Source organism: Eretmochelys imbricata, chromosome 6 (assembly GCF_965152235.1).
Source record: "Eretmochelys imbricata isolate rEreImb1 chromosome 6, rEreImb1.hap1, whole genome shotgun sequence".
NCBI lineage: Eukaryota > Metazoa > Chordata > Testudines > Cheloniidae > Eretmochelys > Eretmochelys imbricata.
This window is the reverse complement of record NC_135577.1, coordinates 5247083-5269758: the sequence shown is the minus strand read 5'-3', so window position 1 is coordinate 5269758 and position 22676 is coordinate 5247083. Positions and strand designations below refer to the sequence as shown.

Genomic DNA, 22676 nt, shown 5'->3' with positions numbered 1-22676 from the left:
TGATCTGGTCTCAGTTTGTCCGGTGACCTGGCAGGATGATGGCCAGGGCAACCAGGTTGCAAACTGGGTCAGTTTGCCCTACTCGGTGATCAGAGACATAAAGAAAGCGATTCGTGAGTTCGGCCTCACTAGCACGTATGTAAGTGGTCTCATTTGAAGGGCTAGGTACTGGGTACACCCTGATCCCTGAAGATTGGAAGGTGCTGTTGCACATGATGCTGACGCCCAGTCAGTATGTTATTTGGTTTAGTGAGTATCAGCAGATGGCAGAACGCCAAGCCCAGGTATATAAAGAGCAAGGTATCATTTATGAGCATTTGGCAGGGGAGGGCCAGTTTGCTACCGTTCAGATGCAGTCTCAACTCCCTCAGGCCGTCTTCCCCATTATTTCCACCTGCGCCCAGCATGCTTTCCGGAAGGTCCCGGATTCAGGCAAGCCTACCAAAAGCTTTGCCAGTATCCGTCAGGGTGCAGCAGAGTCCTTTATGGATTTTACCAACAGATTGAAGGAGGCTATCCTCCGACAGGTGAATAACCCTGCGGCAGCTCAGGAGATCCTGTTAAAAATGGCGGTTGAAAATGTGAACGAGGATTGCCGCCGTGCTCTCCAGGCGGCACAAGGCACAGGCGTTCTAGAGCTGTCGGACATGCTGCAGGCATGCCAAAACATCGGCACCCAAGCCCATAAAGCTGGAGTTCTGGCTGCCGCCCTGCGGAAAAGCAGGAAGGAGGGGAAGCGTTGTTACCGCTGTGGTAAGGAGGGTCACTTTCAGCAGGAGTGCCGCTCCTCGGCGGCACCCGCTCGCCCCTCAAAGAAGTGCCCCAAGTGTCGGAAGGGCTATCACTGGGCTAATCAGTGTCGTAGCGGGTTGGCAAACCGCACGACGGGTTCCCCCCGAACCCAGGGTCAAACGGGGGTGTTTCCCACTCAGACAACTGTTCCACTGCATTAAAATCCGTAGACTCCATGAGGGCGGCGACTGCAGGAAGTGCAGGGCTTGATTTGATTGTGCAGGAGGACGCTGATTTTCAGTTGCCGGGGGAGGTTTGCGCCATACTTACCCAGGTGATGGGACCTCACCCTGACTGATTTGTGGGTCTGGTTCTCCCTCGCTCACATGCTGGGAAACAGGGTTTTTTTGTTATCCCAGGGGTCATTGACACCGATTACACCGGCTTTATTAAGGTTCAGGTGTGGACCCATCTTCCGCAGTTGCACAATTGATTTTAGTCCCCTATCACGTGCCAGCCGCAGAGGATCGAGCCCGGGGCGGGAACAGCTTTGGATCAACGCTGTCTCAATTCCCGTCTCACAACATGTCCTCTCCACTTGTTGCTCTAACAATGTCGCTCCGCCCCTCGAAACCTCAGTTAACACTTCTCTTAAATAATGTTCCTTTTACAGGGCTGGTGGACACTGGAGCTGACATTACGGTGATTCATGATCCGGAGTGGCCGGTCAGTTGGCCAACAGTTCCTTCTAAAGAGTTGTGGGGGATCGGGGGTAGCAAACCCGGGCGCCAAAGTTTGCCTTGGGTCACAGTCTCTAAACCAGGAGGCCGTGCCCTTGCTACAATCCACCCTTTTGTATTCCCTGTCCACCTCAATATTTGGGGCCGTGACTCACTTGTAAAGCTGGACACCACCCTCGATATTAATATATAATGGACCAAAATCCTCCCTCACCCACCTTGCCCTCCGCATTACCATTGGTATGGCAATCCTTAGAGCCCGTAGGGATTGACCAGTGGCCCCTCCCCCTAGAAAAGCTGAAAGCGCTTCATTCGCTTGTACAACAATATTTGCATGCACAGCGCCTGGAGAGCTCCACTAGTCCTTGGAACTAGCTGCTGTTATTTTGGCCTTTCAACTTTTTGTTGATTGTCCCTTTAATTTGATCATGGACACGCATTATGTTTATCAGGTAATTGATCATTTACCCCTTGCCCTCATTACCCCTCAGGTCAATGCGGACCTTTTTCGCCTGTTTTTGTCCTTACAGTATCTCATCACCACTCGTAATTTCCCTTATTTTGTTGCTCATATTCGCAGTCATACCCCTCTGCCTGGGCTACTTACCGAAGGCAATGCGCGCGCCGATCGCGCGTTACGTGGTCAGGTAAATTCCCTTTTTTCTGACCCCATTGAAAGCCATTCCTTTTTTCACAGTCTGCCTCTTTTTTGGCCTGACAGTTTCACATTCCTGCTGATCATGCATGTTCTATTATTCGCTCCTGCCCCCACTGTGCCGCTGCTGCCCCTACCTTTTCTTATGCCGTTAACCCCAGAGGTACCGCGGCAAATCAGCTGTGGCAAATGGATGTCACTCACTTGCCACAATTCCCCCCCTATTTGTTTTTACATGTTTCCATTGATACCTATTCAGGATTCCTCTGGGCGACCCCACAGCGTGGGGAAGCCACTCCCAAAGTTATTCACCATTTGCTAGCCTGTTTTGCTGTTATGGGTCACCCGAGCCAGATAAAAACAGATAATGCCCCAGCCTATTGCTCCACAGCCCTCTCCATCTTTTGTGCCCAATGGGACGTCTGTCTCAAACACGGGATCCCTTATAATTCCACAGGCCAAGCTATGGTTGAACGTGCAAATCGTACGCTAAAAACCTTGCTCGACAAACAATTAAAACAAGGGGAGCTGTGTCTCCGAACCTTAGGAGACATTCAGCAACAATTTCGTATCCTTTTGTTTATTTTAAATAATTTAATGCTGAACGCAGATCAGCAGACCCCCGCGGATCAGCATTTTCACAAATCCGAGGTACTGGAAAGACCGCGTGTCTATTACCGTCAGCTGCCCCATCCGCAATGCCTGGGCCCAGTACCTCTAATCACTTGGGGTTGGGGATATGCTGCTGTGTTTCTCCCTGCAGGACCGTTGTGGGTTCCAGCCCTGTGTGTGCGACCGGCACTGAAGCAGCATGGCGTGGCACCAGGGACTATCGAACCCCATACCGGAGTTTCAGCTGACCTTGGAGGAGAACGCGGTGCCTCCCGGGTCGACAATGGCGGGACGGAAACGGAGGAGGCGTAGTGTCCCAAACCAGCCCATGACATGGGGAGCAGTAAAAGCATTGGTCGCCGCTGCTCAATGAAAACTGGCAGCAAACCAACAGCCAGAGACTTCTGAGACTTTGTTTGTGGCAATTTTTGCTCAAATTACTGCTAATTCTGTATTGACTGTATGTCTTTTGTGCCTGCTATTTCCTGTATGGGTTGGCTCGGGAGTGCTTTCTCCATTACGGGCCCGAATGACATATAACCTATGGGAAAGATTGGCTTCAATAGCAAATGTTACCCACTTTTGTTTATCTGATTTTGTAGCAGCTGAAGAATTGTTAGGTACGTGCCTTATTCCAGTATGTCATCACCCTGAGGAAATTGGAAATGAGATGATGCTCGCTGCTTACGCGAACCTCTCTTCCCAGTACTCTAGCATGGCTAATTGGGACCCGGCCAATTATACTTTACCTTCTTAAGCTCATTTTTTGCTGTTGCTGTGTGCAATGTATATCCTTTTTGTTAAGGCTTTGTCGAGACGCACCCTGGCAGGCTCCACGAGTTATGAACTCGTCTGTCCGGGAGTTAATTGGCTTTCAAAAGCAAATTGTTGGCTACCATGAGATGGCCGAGCACAAATAAACAAAAAAGGAGGGGATGTAGGATTCATACAAGGTTCATGCACTTGGCAACATTCAGGGCACACCCGGAGTGTTGTATAGGAGCTGTGCACACACAGCTCTTCTCAAGGGCATGAACCTTGGAATCTCACCCAGATGACATGAGCCATGGGAAGCCTCCCAGGACTGAGCTCAAGGCCCGAGAGCAAGGAATGCGGTAGATAGAAATTGGTAAATAAGAATGTTAAACAAAGCCAGTGTATTCCTTTTATCTGTTGGAGAATGTAATGCTCAGGGGGAGAGAAAGAATAAAGGTGAAGGTGGAAAGCTGACAGGCAGAAGTCGGTTGGCAGACCAGCTCGCTTGCTTGCTAAAAGCTCTGTGCTGTCTTGTATTTGAACCGCAACAGTAGTGAGCTTAAATAATTCTTCTCCCTCCATGGTATTTATACCTCTGATATAGTTATAGAGAGCAATCATATCTCCTCTCAGGCTTCTTTTGGTTAGGCCAAACAGGCTAAGCTCCTTGAGTCTCCTTTCATAAGACAGGTTTTCCATCCCTCGGATCATCCTAGTAGCCCTTCTCTGTACCTGTTCAAGTTTGAATTCATCTTTCATAAACATAGGAGACCAAAACTTCACACAATATTCCAGATGAGGTCTCACCAGAACTTTGTATAATGGTACCAACACCTCCTTATCCCTACTGGAAATACCTCGCCTGATGCATCCCAAGTCCGCATTAGCTTTTTTTCATGGCCATATCACAGTGGCGGCTCATAGTCATCCTGTGAGCAACGAATACTAAGAGATCCTTCTCCTCCTCTGTTACTTCCAAGTGATGCGTCCCCAGTTTGTAACAAAAATTCTCGTTATTATTCCCTAAATGCATGACCTTGCACTTTTCACTATTAAATTTATGAATAATTTATTGTAAAAAACAGTGCCATTGGGGTTGACCTGAAACTATTCACAAATGTGTTACAAGGTCTCATAATAGCCTTGTCCCAAAACAATGTGTGTGGGGGAGGAGGATTTAGGTGCTGGTCACAAAGCAGTCACCGGTAGGAGGTGGTGATTCTCCCTCTCTTTGTAATTTTTAGCTCAATAGGTAGGGTGTTCAGGTGTGAGATGGAAGATCGAGGTTCAATTCCCCCTTCTGTCCAGTGCTGGGCAAAGATGTGCACTTGGTTTTCCTGTATTTCCGGAAAGCATCCCAGCCCTTTAGTGATGTGCTATTCCAGTATGGGTTACTCTCAATCTCCCCTTTCAAAGTTGTTCTACAGTGGATAACTAATTAAAAAACCATTGGAACAGAGACATGAGGTTGAGCATGTTCGTGCCCTGAACCACTTGTCTATAGAGTCATTCTCTCTTTCTGGCCCTGTGATTCTTCCCGTTTTTTATCCAGAATGCAACATCTTCAACAGGCCATATCTACACTACTGGCTCAATCGGGACTACTGCAAGAGATGAAATGGTCTTGATTGAGCAGGTCTGGGGAAGACATGCTAAGTCAATGGGAAAGCACTTACCTGATGAGGTCTGTACTCCACCTCCCTCAGAGAGGATGTTCCATCATGGATCTTCCTCAGGGCTGTTCTACACTAACGCTGTTGGATGATCTGTGTTACTTTACTTCAGTTACATAACTCTCCGGTTGACATGGCACAGTGTGGACACCGCTGTAAGTCAGATGAAATTAGTCAACTTGAAGTAGCGTAACTTAGATCAATTTACAGCATTAGCGTAGACCTGTCCAGAGAATGATGCAGGACAGAACAAAGCCCAATTGCCAGGACACTGTCCGGAACTATGGGAGACCCACTTTCAAATTGTTTCTCCCCATCAGACAGAGGGGGGATTGACCAGGGTCCCTCACTTCCCATGGGAGTGATCTAATCACTGGGTTAAAGTCTACAAGGGAAGCAGCACCATTCCCACCTCTTCCATTCCCATCCCTTTTATTAGTGTGGCCCTACATTGTCTTTGCTTTGACATCAAAAAGTATCCAGGAAGGAAAGGAAATGTTCCATTTCTGGTCATGCTAAATAGTTCATTCGACCCCCACAGGACATGTCTGTCAGTGTTTTCAATTTGCCAAACATTTAAGGAATTTTCAGATTTGGATCAGGTTGAACTGAATTTGTTTTTCCATGTTTTGTAACCACACATGAATTCAAAAATCTGCTATTGGCCCAGCTCTAGCCTTTTCTCACTCTCCGTAACCCGAGCTGTACAATTCCCAGAATCCCTATTCTTCAGAGTCCATAGGACTTACTCGCAGAACTAAGAGTAAGACCTCATAGCTAACCAGCTGATGTGGTATAAATATTTAGTGTCTGATACGACTTTTTCTTTCTGTTTAATTTATGTGCTCGAGAAAACTCACCCTTTCCATATTATTTTGTATTCAGCTCAGTGCAGATTCTCACAGTGGACGCACACATAGCATGTTCTCTTTTGGATATGTTACCCTTGTTCTTACTTGTTTTGTTGCTCCCTTAACTTAAAATAAAGGCCATTTTGATGGAAATCACCTTTCTCCTCCACATGAATGGATTCAAACCAGGTGACAATCTACAACAACCCCACAGAGAACATACAGGGCTGCAGAATATCAGGAGGGTGTGCAAAACTCCCTTTGGTTCCACCATGGAAACCACACACTTCATACTTGCAACTGCATAACAAAAACCAAACCCACTACAAAGCAAAAGGAGATAGATTAGATGCCCCCCTCTTCCTCCCCAGTACAAATACCTCTATGCTTTGGAAGCACGTCACAAATATTCACACATCTGAAACAGGTGCCTCCTGGAATTTTGATGGGGTAATAGCCGAATAAAGCCCTGATTTTAGTTGGGGCCTGCAGGCCTCGTTGGAATATAAACAAATTCATAGTAATAACAATATAATAAAGAACAATACTCCCACGGGCTCTGCAAAATTACTTTATAATGGGATGGGAATTGAATTCACCTGTTTCCACTGTCCATCACTAAACCAGTACTGAGTTAAACAGATTCAAGAATGTGGAAAGCATCTACATTACGTCACTGTTGCACACCATAGCTGAGTCAATGTAATGGCCTTAGTATAGATATTACCTGGGTGATGGGGGAGTTTTCCTCTTTCCTCATAAAGCTATTTTTCTCTCCTTTTCCAATCACTCTTCTCCCACCCTTATAAAGCTCTTTCCTTCTTTTGATAGGTAAATATGTTCACAAAAGTTGAAATTTCTCCTCTCAGAATAATTCCTTCCTTTCCCTCCCATGAATGGCTCACTGTCATTTCAATTAAAGGCTGAAATGCACTGAAACTGACTTGTTTGCCCATGAATTGGTGCTACCTCTTTGTTTTCCCTTCCTTCACGGACAATGAGTTGAGGACGGAAGCAGTACCTGCTCAGAACCCTGAAATCAGAACCGTAAAATCAGAGTTGAATCTTTCCCTGTTTGCTAACCACACCAACGTTACCCTTTATACCTCTGGAGCTGCTTCCTGGGTTGACTTTGAGATTTGCTCCCAGGATAACAAGTGTGCACAGCACATGCAATTAATGTTGTCCCTGAGTCTTTCCTTGTGGAAATGGAACACAGAGGGCGAGAGAATCAGCTGGTCTCGATCACTGTCTCTCCTGTGAGGCCTTTTGAATATGATACTAAACAGAGGTGACTGTATTTCACTTCATGCGTTAGTCACTGGTGGTTAACACTTAAGATCTCTGCAGCTGCTGAAACAAAGTATCTCCAAGCATGCAACCCACCTCCCTTCCTCCTGTCATCTGGTGTGCTGATTTCCCTGCCAGCCTGGGCCTCCAGAACCCTGCCTTGTTGAGCCAGACACGCTAGCCTGCTGCAACACAGACCAAGGGTCCAGGACACACCCCCAAAACTGCAGATCTAGACTGAAACCAGCTCAGCAGGATATCTGTCTCTAGCACGCAGACACCCAGCTTCCAAAGGGCTCTAAACCCCAAATAAGTCCATTTTACTCTGTATGAAGCTGTCTAATGGTTATTCAATTAGCTATCCACAGTAGAAACACTTTGAAAGGAGAGACTGAGAGAAACCCAGATTGGAATAGCACATCACCCCAGGGGCTGGGATGCTTTTTGGAGATGCAGGGAACCCAAGTGCACAGAGACCCCCTTTGGGACTGTCAGCTGATGTGCTGAAATTACCCGTGAGCTGATTTTCCCTGCCATCCTTGGCCTCCAGAACCCTGCCTTCTTGAGCCAGACACACCGGTCTGCTGCAACACAGACCCCAGGTCTGGGTTACCCCACAAAGCTACAGATCTAGATTAAAACAAGCTCAGTAGGATACCAGTCTCCAGCATGCAGATACCAAGCTCCCAATGAGATCAAAACCCCAAACAAATCCATTTTACTCTGTATAAAGCTTATACAGGGTAAAATGATATATGCTCGCCCCCTATATCACTTCAAGAAAGATATGCACAGCTGTTTGCCCCCCAAGGTAACACTTACTCACACTGAGTTTATAAAACAACAAAAGTGATTTTATTAAGTAAAAAATTAGGGTTTAAGTGGTTTTAAGATGTAACCTATAGAACAAAGTAAATCAAAAAGTAAAATGTACAAGACTAAGCTTAATACACTCAGAAATCAGTTACAAATGTTAACTTCTCACCCCAGTTGTTATTTCAGGTAAAATCCTTCTCAGACCAGCTGCATTTTCTGACCTGGATCCAGCCTGTTCTCACCCACCCCTGTGGTTACAGTCCTTGTATTTCCAGGTGCTTGTAGGTATCACAGTGGGGAAACCTTAAGCCATCTGAAGACACTCATTGTTTGCTTCCTCACTTTTTATAGAACTTCCCCAAGGTGGGAAAACTTTCCTTCGAATTCCACCCCCTTCAGGAAAAGTACCAGCTTCAACATGGAGCTCAGTATCTGGTGGCATGGTCACATGTCACTATAAGACCCCAATCTCCATTCTTCCTGGTTTCTCCCACACATACACAGGAAGGCTTGCAGGTAAATAAAGCCATTCACAGTTCATTGATCCTGAAGCACCTTTAAAGGCTTCCATTTAATATGTCTAGATCAGTAATACAAGTTTATATCTTATTCTCCTAATTCCAGACATAAAAAAATCCATGTAAACAAATAGGATGAACACCTTCGTAGATGATAAGATTTATAATGATATGTTACAAGGGGCGCTGAGCATAAAGTATATTCCAGTTATGTCTTATTCAGAAGGATATTTTCAGAAAGCATATGGAGTGCAATGTCACATAGAGCTTTGCCAAGCACAGGGCAGAAGGGGGAATTGAATCTGGATCTCCCGCCTCACAAGGGAACACCCCAACTATTGGGCTAAAAATTCCAAAGGGAAGGACCACCACCGCCTCCTACAGTGGCTGTGTTGTGACCGGCATCTAAATCCTCCCCCAGCACACACATTGTTTTGGGACAAAGCTATTTGGTATATCTGTAACATATTTGTGAAGAGTTTCATGTCAATCCAAACACTATTGTTTTTGACAATAATTCATTAGCCCAGAAGAAATTCACTCATTTCTAGACACCTTTGCTTCCCAACCCTGGGAAATTACCTAAAGAGACGTTTGGAGAGGTGACCAACAAATAAAGTGGAATATAGTCACCTCAGTTTCGTATCATGCTAAAATGACCACAAGGGAGAGACAGCGATACAGACCAGCTGATTCTCTGGCCGTCTGTGTTCCATTTCCACAAGGACATACACGGCAACAACATTAATTCCATTTGCTGTGCACATCTGTTGTCCTAGGAGCAAAGATGCTCCAGGGAGCAAATCCCAAAGTCATAAAAGCCAAGTTTAACCTCTTCTGGCCAAGGAAGCAGCTCCAGAGGTATTAAGGGTTACTCTGGTGTGGCTAGCAAACAGGGAAAGATTTGGCTCTATGTCTGATTTTAGGGTTCTGAGCAGGTACTGCTTCCATCGCTCTTAACCCATTGTCAGTGAAGGGAGAAAGAACAAAGAGGTACCACCAAGTCATGGGCAAACAAGTCAGTTTCAGAACATTTCAAACTATAATTGAAATGATGGAAAAGGAGAGAAAAATTGCTTTAATGGGAAGTGGGAAACAACCCCGATTGATTCAGAGAATGCCTATACTAAAGCCATTACATTGACTCAGCTATGGTGTGCATCAGTGTCATAGCGTAGATGTTTTCCACATTTATGGAAGTGTTAATCCACTTCCCCGAGAGGCAGTAGCTGGGTCAATGGAAGAATGACACTAAGGGTCAGCACTAGCTAACTACCTTGCACAGGGTGTGAAAAATTTCCCTGCCTTGTGTGACAGAGTTCTGTTGATCTATTTTTTAAGCCTAAACCAGGCCTCAGAAAAGCTGTTGATGGAAAAGACCAGTTGGGAAATCTAGTCCTATCTCCCTGCCAGGGCAGCAGAATCCCCTTCGGTTCTCTTTGTTCAGAAGAGTTGGAAATATTGCAGTTGTCCCAGCTCCCAGCAGAGATTATTCTGCATTCTGATTGAGCTCAGTGTTGGACTGTGTGTGTGTGTGTGTTTGTGTGCAGTTGGTTCTGTGTGTGTTGTAGTGGGCATTGTGTGAGTGTGTACTGCGCCTTCTGTGTGTGTGTGTGTGCATTTGGTGTGCATTAGGCACTCTGTGTGTGCATGTGTTGGGGGGTACAGTGGAGCTGAATATCAAGTGTTGGCGGGTCTGTGTCCCTTGCCCTGCCCAGTGCTCGGGTTGGCGTCCCCCTTCCTCCCAGTACAGGGCTCCTTATGCAATTATGGAATCACAGGACTGTAAGGGACCTCAAGAGGTCATCTACTCCACTTCCCTTCACTCACAGCACAACTGAGTGTTATCTACCATCCCTGGCAGGTGTTTGTGTAACCTGCTCTTACAAATCTCCAGTGGTGGAGATTCCACAACCTTCCTGGGCAAGTTATTCCAGTGCACAGCCACCCTCACTGTTAAGATGTTTTTCCTAATGTCCAACCTAAACTACCTATCTCCGACCACGCACACATACTTTTTTATTCCTAATTTTATTCCTGAACTCTGTGTAATGGGTTGGGTCACAGAAACCCCTTTGGAACTGCCACCCAATGTCCGGAGAGGTGAACTTGAATACGTCACCATCTAAGTGAATGCCCCTAACCACAAGCTCATAAATTATTCTCTCTCTCTCTGACCATATGATGGTTCCCATGTTTTGTCCACCGATCTCAGTTGGGACCTGCAGAACTTGTCAGAATACAAAAATGATAATAAATAATAATAATAATACAATAAAGAACAATACTCCCACAGGCTCTGCGAAATTACTTTGTAATGGGCTGGGAATTGAATTCACCTGTTTCCACTCCCAACCACTAAACCAATACAGACTTAAACAGATTCAAGAATTGGTTAGGAGTTTATTCATTGCTTTCCTCAGGGCGTCCTTCACCTCCGTGTTCCTCAGGCTGTAGATGAGGGGGTTCAACATAGGGATCACCAGAGTGTAAAACACTGAGGTCACTTTGTCTCTGTCCATGGAATAGCTGGAGGTGGGACTTAAATACGTGAAGAAGAGGGTGCCAAAAGATAGGACCACAGAGGTCAAGTGGAAAGTGCAGGGGGAGAAGGCTTTGTGCCAGCCCTCGAGAGAGCGGATCTGTAGGATGGCGGAGATGATATAGACATAAGAGAGGAGAACAGTCTCAAAGCTGCTCACTGTAATGCAGCTCATGAAAGCAAACATCACAATCTCATTGATGCGGGTTTCAGAACAGGAGGGTGCCAACAGAGGGAGGACGTCACAGAAGAAATGATTGATGATGTTGGAGCTGTAGAATAACAGCCGAAATGTACAACATGTGTATATCATTGAATCCACCACCCCCACAGCGTACACCCCATCCACCAGCTGTTTAGAAAGCTGCCTGGACATGGTGACTGTATAGAACAGCGGGTTACAGATAGCCACATAACGGTCATACGCCATCACAGCCAGCAAGAGGCACTCAACATCTCCAAAAACAACAGAGAAATACATTTGCACAGCACAGGCAGTGTAGGAAATACTTTTTCGTCTCGGCTAAGAAATTAAGCAGCATCTTAGGGGAAATTATCAAGGAAAAGCAGAGGTCACAGAAAGACAAATTCCTGAGGAAAAAGTACATGGGGGTGTGGAGTCGGGGATCAATTGTGATTAACAAGATCATCCCCCCGTTCCCCACCACGGTGGCACCATAAATCAGGAGGAACAACCCAAATAGGGGGACCTGCAGCTCCGGACGATCTGTCAGTCCTGAGAGAATGAACTCAGTCACCTCCGAGTGATTTCCCTTTTCCATCTCCTCTGAACAGAGATCAGGCTGCTACAGAGATGTGGGCAGGTGGATGGTGTGGAAAACCTGTCTCTTCTCTGCAATGAAGTAAGTGAAGATAAATGGAGATCAGTTTCTCAATGGACATCAGTACTCACTCCGGGAAGGGCTTAGTCCACAGAGCCAGATGTTCACAGCTGGTCATTCCAGGTGTTCGATAAAATGCACACGCTGTGCAAATACAATGACACACAGGTTAATCATGACCCCCACACAAACACTCCAGTTCACTACTCCAAACAGAAAACTGTGACTTGTGACTCTGTTGTGAGAGAATCAGTCTGAAGGGATTATTCCTTAGCTAAAGAAGGGGTGAGAGGAAAGGAGTGTCAATCTTTCCACCCTCTCTGGGCAAGGGGAGCTCTGTGGCTTGGCTTGTCTGTTTGGGGTAAAGTTGCTCACTGTGCTGATTAAGCTTTTTGGCATTTACTGGAACCTGTACGAAAACCCAGAGACAGAATGGGAAGCGCTGTCTTCAGTGACTAGGTAATTGCCTCTTTTTTCCAGCCCAGCAGTTTGCTCCTTTAGCTGAAGGGGTAGGAGTTGGGGCTGAGGCTTTTGGTGCTGGAGGTCTGGAATTCAATACCTGCTAATCCCCATGGTGTCTCTGTGTGTGTGTGACTGTAATTCAGGACAATAGCAGGTACCTGCTGAGAAGAGAGAGAGAGAGAGAGAGATGGTGGTGTTTCCCCATTTATAGAAACTGCCAGTTTGGAGCCTTTGGGAAGTTTTATACTGAGATATGTGATCTATGGGATATGATTCCTGAAGCCCTTGGGAATATCTGAGCTCAGAGAGACACAACACCGAATTAATGCATTCAGTGAACCAAAGCCACCCTCGGTGTAATTGGTGCCCTGGGGATTAATTTGACCTACTCTTTCTTACAGTGTTATTAAATGATGCAATTTCTATCAGAGTTACAGAGTGTGAGGTTAGGGGCATATTTCATCCTGCTGCTTTCAGTGCAAGCTGGATACTCCGAAGACCTGATCCACAATTTTTTTTGACACCAAAATCTTTTAGGTAAAAACTTAATATTTCGACTCAGAAGTACCATGGGGGTTCCTCAAATACTACACACCACCTTACTACACACCCTACTACTCTTTGACGGGTAAGGCTCCCAGGTTGGACTACATCCCCCATGATTCATGATGGTCTCTCCCCTTGCTGAAGTGCCCTGGAACATCACCAGAGTCCCAAAGTCATGGTTTAGGGATGAGGGGTGTTTGGTATTTTGATGGAGAGCTTACAATTTGCAGGGGAAACATAATTTCTTGGAAAAAAAAGTAAAATGTAAAATCCAATTTCCCATCAAAAAAACTTCTCAAGAAAAATTTTCAACCAGCCTTAGCAACAAATTTGGAATCAAAGGGCCAGAAAGTTAGATACAGGTGAAATGTACTAATTGTTTCCGGCTGTAGCTGGTATCTTCTCAGTTATTCCTGGTTCCAGAGTAACCTCCTTGTCCTGGCCCCAGTAGGTGGAAAGTAAACCTGTAAGACATGTAAGAGTACTCCAGATTTTTGAGCTACGAATGGCATGCCAATCACCATGGTATCCCATGTCCTTCCCTTGCTAGTTACTCCCCAAAGTATGAAAGATATGTTCAGTCATTTTGCTTGATGGAGACCACATGATGACCAGAGGAGTTCAGGGGCATGCCACAGCATGCTACTGACTTCTGCAGTTTACAAAACTATCCCCCTTGTATGCATATTATCTGCACAGAGAGCTCAGCTGTAAGATGCTAAGTAAATCTATGCATCAACTAGAAATAGTCATTCTCTCGTCAGAAATATTAATATATTTTATAATGTATGTGAAGTTATAAGATTACACTGTATCATGTTATGAATACATGTTCCAAAAGGAGGCTGGCAAACTATTCTGTCTTAAACAAAGAAATGTGTGTGCTGGTTAATTTTGTGTCTTAACAGTAATCAGAGTCATCAAGCAGGAAGGTAAACAAAGAAAGCCCAAAAAAGGTGAGAGAAAAGCAGCAGGGAACATCCTTCTACAAAGACATTTTGTCTTCTGGAAACCAGGTGGAAATGTTTCTCAAAGGAGGGATAGGACTATAAAAAGAAGGGGCAGACATCTCAAGGCACCAATCTCTCTCTCTCTCTCTCTCTCTGTCCATTGATTCACTGCTTCTGAAGGGGAAAAGGAAGCAGCAATTGAACTGGGGGAGGGGTCCAGAGCTAAGAAGTTTGGTCAGTAAGACTGCTGAAAGCATGTGGTGAGGAAACTTTTGCTTTGAATTTCACATCATTTGTTAATGTAGGCACAAGTTGCATTCCAGCTTAATTTTTCTCGTAACCATCTCTGACTTCTATGATTCCTTATTGGCACTCACTTAAATTCTATCTTTGTAGTCAATAAAGTTTGTTTTATTGTTTTATCTAACCCAGTGTGTTTAAATAGAAGTGCCTGAGAAACTAAGTGGCATGAATGTTAGTGCTATTAAAGAAATAATGGACAGTGGAGCTTATGTTGTCCAGGAGAGGACTTGGCAGCACATGATGTAAATTTCTGGAGGGAAATCGAAGACTGGGGCCTGTTTTGGGGTCACTCTGCAGTATAACCAAGGGTGGTGAGATCCTGAGTGTAACCCAACTATTCCTAACCAGGTTGCAGTTACACACACATGTTCAGGGTGTGATTTGCATGTGAAACAGTTGTTTGTGAGTGGCGCGGTGGAAACCACTTCAGCAAGGCATTGCAAAGTTGCAGGCAGGTATGACACAGCTGCTGATTAGTCTGCGTTGGACCCTGGTATGCCACAGCCACCAACCTAGAAAATATCCCAGTAACACCACAGGTGTGGTGCTGACTGACAGGAATGTTTGATTGAAAGGAAAGGGTGAAGTCACCACAGGGATGGGCCCATGCACTGATCCATGGCTGCAGATGTACAAGGCCATTATCGTCATCACCTCCCACCAAGGAGATCCATGTCAGGCCCAGTGATGACTCTTCCCTTCTTCACTATGGGAGCAGAAATTATCGCCCATGGGTGTGCAGGCTTGGTTGGTATTATCTGTGCTCTGGGGCATGTTGGTGCCTCCTTCTCCTAAATGGTGCCAACCTGTGAGGCATTGCAGGGTTGATTGTATTAGGAGGAAAAAATTGATGATACAAGACAGCTATATTCTTTGGTATAATCCATGCGGTGCAGGGAGGGAGAGGTTACAAAGAATGTAAATAAAGTCCTGCTTCCTTGAACACCAGTAGAAACAACTAACAGCCAGCAATCTTTGTATTCAGGAACTCCCAACTCTGTTGCTCTAGGTCTGTGCCCAGGAATCACTATGCCCCTACTTCCTCTAGGATTCATGCTCATAATCCTTCTCCTTTGCTTCTGTGCCTCCTGTGACCCGGAGGTCCATGGGACAGTTCTCATTGAAAATGCCAATGTCAGGGCAGGATGCAAAAAGGAGGATATTCCCCAAATTGGTGGTTAACATTCAAGATCTCTGCAGCATGTCTGCAGATGCTGCTACAAAATATCTTCGAGCAGGCCAGCTTCCTCCCAATTCTTTTGTTAATTTTATTTATTTCCTATAACTTATAGTTTGTGAAACAGAGTGTGACGTTGCACCCCATAATGCTTTATAGAAATATGCTTCTGCATGTAAACATGACACCACTGAATATGTTTTATGCCAGATATGCCCTGTAACGTATCCCTGCAAAGGTTATGATCTACTGGATATATTCATCCTATTTGCATGCATGTATCATTTTGTATTCAAAGTTATGAATATTGGCTTTGTACTTCTTTGATTTTAAGTAGCCTCAGTAAAGCAGTTGGTCAGCTTACTGAGAAAAGACTCCGAAAGTGCACAGTCAAGAAACACTTAAGCTAGCAATGATCTTTGAGAGACACCAATCCACATGTGAACTTTCCTGGGAATGTGGCCTTGTCCTGTAAGGAACTGAGTCATGCATGGACATGTGACTTGCCCATGTGACTCCAAAACTCCAGCTTGGAGCTGGATTCTACATAGGAGAGCAGAAGGGGTTTTCAACCCCAAGAGAGAGATAATCTAAGCCCCTGCTAAGCCCTCTCCATTTTGTCTTCAGCTGGCACAAAAGATAGCTGCTCCACCCCAAGGAGATGCCTGAAAGAAATTAGAGCAAAGGACAGTAACTACAGGGGAGTGAGTGATTCCTGGACCCAGACTAGGAGGAAGTCTTGACTGTAAAACAGGCTTATTGCAACATCTTTGAGTGTGAGATTTACCTGCATTTAGTTTTTTTTTTTTACTGTATTAGGTGTACACTTGCGTGTTTTATTTTATTTTGTTTAGTAATTCATTTCCTTCTGTCTGTTATTATTTTGAACCACTTAAATGGTACTTTGTGTATTTAATAAAATCAAGTTTTACATATCTATTAACCCAGAGTATGTATTAGTTCTGGCTGGGGGCGGGGGCGGGGGTGGGGGTGGGGGCGGGAGGGGGCAAACAGCTGTGTGTATCTCTCAATCAGTGTTATAAAGGGCAAACAGTTTGTGAGTTTACCCTGAATAAGCTTTATAAAGAGTAAAATGGATTTATTTGGGGTTTGGACCCCATTGGGAGCTGGGTATCTGAGTGCTGGAGACAGAAGCATTACTTTAGCTGTTTTCACTTAAGCATGCAGCTTGTGGGGGGTGTGGTTCAGATTTGCATCTGTGTTTGCAGCTGGCAAGTGTACCTGGCTTCAACAAGGTAAGGTACTGAAGTCCCAAGCTTGCAGGGAAAACAGGTTCAGAGGGAGACTCAGCACATTGGGTGGCAGTCCCAAAGGTTTTTCTGTGACCCAACCTGTCACAGTGGTGTAGTCGAGCAGGGTCTGTGCACAGTTGATTGCTTTGAGACACTGGTAGTGATTTTATGTGAGTTTTGGGTGTGGTGGGTGGAGAACAGACAAAGAGGTTACTAGTCTGTTATTTTCAAATTGCTTATTTCGGGTAAGGGAAATAGGGACCGAAAAATAAGCAAAGTAAGTAAGATTGAAGATTAAAAGAAGCTAATGTAGCGCCTATCTTTTAAAAAAGGGAAGAAGGAGGAGCCAGGGAACTACAGGCCAGTCAGCCTCACCTCAGTCCCTGGAAAAATCATGGAGCAGGTCCTCAAGGAATCAATTCTGAAACACTTAGAGGAGAGGAAAGTGATCAGGAACAGTCAGCATGGATTCACCAAGGGCAAATCATGCCTGACTAATCTAATTGCCTTCTATGATGAGATAACTGGCTCTGTGCATGAGGGGAAAGTGGTGGATGTGTTGTTCCTTGACTTTAGCAAAGCTTTTGACAGTCTCCCACAGTATTCTTGCCAGCAAGTTAAAGAAGTATGGGCTGGATGAATGGACTATAAGGTGGATAGAAAGTTGGCTAGATTGTCGGGCTCAACGGGTAGTGATCAATGGCTCCATGTCTAGTTGGCAGCCGGTATCAAGTGGAGTGCCCCAAGAGTCAGTCCTGGGGCTGGTTTTGTTCAATATCTTCATAAATGATCTGGAGGATGGTGTGGATTGCACTCTCAGCAAGTTTGCAGGTAACACTAAAGTGGGAGGAGAGGTAGATATGCTGGAGGGTAGGGATAGGATACAGAGGGCCCTAGACAAATTAGAGGATTGGGCCAAAAGAAATCTGATGAGGTTCAACAGGGACAAGTGCATAGGATGGAAGAATCCCATGCACTGCTACAGACTAGGGACCGAATGGCTAGGCAGCAGTTCTGCAGAAAAGGACCTAGGGATTACAGTGGACGAGAAGCTGGATAGGAGTCAACAGTGTGCCCTTGTTGCCAAGAAGGCCAATGGCATTTTGGGATGTATAAGTAGGGGCATTGCCAGCAATCGAGGGACGTGATTGTTCCCCTCTATTCGACATTGGTGAGGCCTCATCTGGAGTACTGTGTCCAGTTTTGGGCCCTACACTACAAGAAGTATGTGGAAAATTGGAAAGAGTCCAGTGGAGGGTAACAAAAATTATTAGGGGTCTGGAACACATCACTTATGAGGAGAGGCTGAGGGAACTGGGATTGTTTAGTATGCGGAAGAGAAGAATGAGGGGGGATTTGATAGCTGCTTTCAACTACCTGAAAGGGGTTCCAAAGATGATGGCTCTAGACTGTTCTCAGTGGTAGCAGATGACAGAAGAAGGAGTAATGGTCTCAAGTTGCAGTGGGGGAGGTTTAGGTTGGATATTATGGAAAATGTTTTCACTAGGAGGGTGGTGAAACACTGGAATATGTTACCTAGGGTTAGGGTGGAATCTTCTTCTCTCAAGGTTCCTTCCCCACTCTGAACACTAGGGTACAGATGTGGGGACCTGCATGAAAACCTCCTAAGCTTATCTTTACCAGCTTAGGTCAAAAACTTCCCCTAGGTACAAAATATTCCACCCTTTGTCCTTGGATTGGCCGCTACCACCACCAAACAAATACTGGTTACTGGGGAAGAGCTGTCTGGAAACGTCTTTCCCCCCAAAATACTTCCCAAAAGCTTGCACCCCACTTCCTGCACAAGGTTTGGTAAAAAGCCTCACCAATTTGCCTAGGTGACTACAGACCCAGACCTTTGGATCTTAAGAACAATGAACAATGAAAAAGCATTCAGTTTTCTTACAAGAAGACTTTTAATAGAAATAGGAGTAAATAGAAGTAAAGAAATCCCCTCTGTAAAATCAGTGTGGTAGATATCTTACAGGGTAATTAGATTCAAAACATAGAGAATCCCTCTGGGCAAAACCTTAAGTTACAAAAAAGATAAACAGACAGAAATAGTTATTCTATTCAGCACAATTCTGTTCTCAGCCATTTAAAGAAATCATAATCTAACACATATCTAGCTAGATTACTTACCAACAATTCTAAGACTCGATTCCTGTTCTATTCCTGGCAAAAGCAGCATATAGACAGACAGAGACCCTTTGTTTCTCTCCCTCCTCCCAGCTTTTGAAAGTATCTTGTCTCCTCATTGGTCATTTTGGTCAGGTGCCAGTGAGGTTACCTTTAGCTTCTTAACCCTTTACAGGAGAGAGGAGTTTTCCTCTGGCCAGGAGGGATTTTAAAGGTGTTTACCCTTCCCTTTATATTTATGACACCTTCCTTAGAAGTTTTTAAGGTCAGGCTTGACAAAGCCCTGGCTGGCATGATTTAGTTGGGGATTGGTACTACTTTGAGCAGGGGGTTGTACTAGATGACCTCCTGAGGTCCCTTCTAACCCTGATATTCTATGATTCTATGAATGGATCACTGTCATTTCAATTAAAGGCTGAAGTGCTCTGAAACTGACTTGTTTGCCCAAGACTTGGTGGTACCTCTTTGTTTTTCCTCACTTCACTTTCAATGAGTTGAGAAGGACGGAAGCAGTACCTGCTCAGAACCCAGAAATCAGATTTAGAGATGAATCTTTCCCTGCTTGCTATCCACACCAACATTACCCTTAATACATCTGTTGCTGCTTCCTTGGGTGGCAGAGGTTAAATTTGGCTTTGATGACTTTGAGATTTACTCGCTGGAGCATCTTTGCTCCCAGGACAACAGGTGTGCGCAGCAAATGGAATTAATGTTGTTGCAATGTCTTTTCTTCTTGAAATTGAACAGAGAGGGACAGAACATCAGCTGACCTGGATCGCTGTCTCTCCCGTGAGATCTATTTAATATGATACAAACCTTAGATAAAAGTATTCCACTTTATTTGGTGGTCACCTCTCCAAATGTCTCTTTCAGTAATTTTCCAGCTTTGGGACACAAATGTGTATAGAAATGGGTGAATTTCTTCTGGACTAATCATTTATTGTCAAAAACAATACCGTTTGGATTGACCTGAAACTCTTCACAAACGTGTCACAAATACTCCTAATAGCTTCGCCAAAAACAATGCTTGTGTGCGGGGGGACGGTTTAGGTGCCGGATGCAAGACAGCCACTGTAGGGGGCAGTGGTGGTCCTTCCCTTTGTAATTTTTAGCCCAATAGTTCATCTCTGAGGTGGGAGATCCAGGTTCAATTCCCCCTTCTGTCCAGGGCTGGGCAAAGCTCTGTGTGACATTGCACTCCATATGCTTTATGAAAATATGCTTATTAATATGACATCACTGGAATATGCTTTATACTAAGTGCCCCATGTAACATATCATTATAAAACTTATAAACTACTAAGTTTGTTCATCCTATTTGTTTATGTGGATTATTTCTATTTCTGAGTTCGGAGAATAAGATATAAACTTGTATTACTGATTTAGACACATTAAGTGAAAGTCATTAAAGGTGCTTGAGAATCAATAGACTGTGGATGGCTCTGTTTACCTGCAAGTCTTCCTGTGTATGTGTGGGTCAAACCAGGAAGAATTTGATGGGTTGGATAACAGAAACCCCTTGGGGCTGCCAACTGATTTGCCAAGCCTACTTCTTCCCCTGCTTTCCCTACAAGTTTCGGACTCCAGAACTCTGCCTGGTTGTGTCAGACACACTTGCTGGATACAAACACAGAACCAGGTTTGATCCATGTCCCCCAAACTGCAGGCTTGACTGAAAGCAGCTTAGGAAGTTTTCTTGTCTCTAACACTCAGTTGCCCAAATCCCAGTGGGGTCTAAACCCCAAGTAAATCCATTTTACCCTGTATAAAGCTTATACAGGGTAAACTCATAAATTGTTTGCCCTCAAAAACACTGATTGAGAGATATGCACAGCTGTTTGCCACACCCCCTGATATTAATACATACTCTGGGTTAAATAATAAGTAAAAAGTGAATTTATTCAATACAGAAAGTAGGATTTAAGTGGTTCCAAGCAGCAACAGACAGGACGAAGTGAATTACCAAACAAAATAAAATAGAGCATGCAAGTCTTTGCCTAATACAGTAAGAAAACTGAATACAGATAAAACCTCACCCTCAGAGGTATTCCAGTAAGCTTTCTTTTCCAGACTAGTCTCCTTCTAGTCTGGGCTCAGCAATCACTCACACCCCCTTTAGTTACTGACCTTTGTCCTAGTTTCTTTCAGGTAGCCTCTTCACCCCCATAGGATATGTCTTGAGCCAGCTGAAGACAAAATGGAGGGTTCCCCAAGGGTTTAAATAGACTTTCTCTTGTGGGTGGACACCCCTCCCCCACTCTGTGTAGAATTCCAGCTCCAAGATGGAGTTTTGGAGTCACGTGGGCAAGTCACATGTCCATGCATGATTCAGTTCCTTACCAGCCAAACCGTATTCTGGGGAAAGCTCAGATGTGGATTGGTGTCTCCATGTTCATTGTTGGTTTAAGTGTTTCTTGACTGGGCACTTACTGAGAATAATCTTTTCTCAGGAAGCTGACCAACTGCTTCACTAAGGCTATTTCAAATTAGAAAAGTACATAGCCAATATTCATAACTTTGAATACAAAAATGATACATGCATACAAATAGGAGGAATGTATTCCGTATTCAGAACGATTGCAGAAATATGTTACATGGCATATGTAGAATAAAACATATTCCAGTCATGTCATATTTACATTCATAAGCATATTTCCATAAAGCTTTATGTGATGCAACATCATGTCACCTGATACTGAAATCCATCTTGAAGGTACTTCTCCTGAGTAGGGTAGAATTTGAAACAAAGGTTTTCTGCCTTAGGGATGTTCTATCTAAGTGTGGAAGGCAAACAATGAGTGTCTTCAGCTGGCTTAAGAGACGGCCTCCCCACCCCACAGAGATACCTGCAAGCACCTGGATACAAAAGGACTGTAACCACAGGGGTGGGTGAGAACAGGCGAGACCCTCGTCAGAAAAGGCATCTGACCTGAGGAGGATTTTACCTGAAGTAACAACTTGGGTGAGAAGTTAACATTTGTAACAGATTTCTGAGTTTATTAAGAGTAGCCTTGCTCATTTTACTTTGTGATTTCTTTTATTCTATCTGTTATGACTTAAAATCACTTTAATCCATCTTATTATACTTAATAAAATCACTTTTGTTTATTTATAAACTCAGTGTAAGTATTTGTTACCGGGGAGGGGGGCAAACAGCTGTGCATATCTCTCTTGCAGTGATATAGAAGGCAAACATTTATCATTTTACCCTGTATAAGCTTTATACAGAGTAAACCAGATTTGTTTGGGGATTAGATACCATGGGAACTGGGCGTCTCCATGCCGGAAACGGGTAACCGGCTGAGCTAGTTTCAGTCTAGATCTGCAGATTTGGCGGTGTGGCCCAGACCTTGGTCTGTGTTGCAGCAGGCTAGCATGTCTGGCTCAATAAGGCAGGGTTGTGTAGGCCCAGGCTGGCGGGAAAACAGGATCAGAGGTAATTTCAGCACATAAGGTGCCAGTCCCAATGGGGGTCTCTGTGACCAAACCTTTCAAAGTTGTTCTACTGTGCATAACTAATTAAATAACCATTGGAACAGAGACATAAAGTTGAGCATCTCACCCTCTAGGTGAATGCCCCTAAGCCACCAACCTACAGAATCATTCTCTCTTTCTGGACCTGTGATTCTTCCCATGTTTTGTCCACTGATCTCTGTTGGGGCCTGCAGACCTTCTTGAAATACAAACAAATTAATAGTAATAACAATACAATAATGAACAATACTACCATGAGCTTTGTGAATTACATTGCAATGGGTTGGGAATTGAATTCACCTGTTTCCACTCCCCACAATTAAACCAATACAGAGTTAATCAGAT

The 22676-nt window shown here is 44.6% G+C and overlaps 1 pseudogene; it reads right to left on the bottom strand.

Annotated features, from left to right (window-relative positions):
- Positions 1-11027: 11027 nt before the first annotated feature.
- On the bottom strand, positions 11028-11967 carry LOC144265980 (olfactory receptor 5G9-like; annotated as a pseudogene).
- Between the last annotated feature and the right edge of the window lie 10709 nt (positions 11968-22676).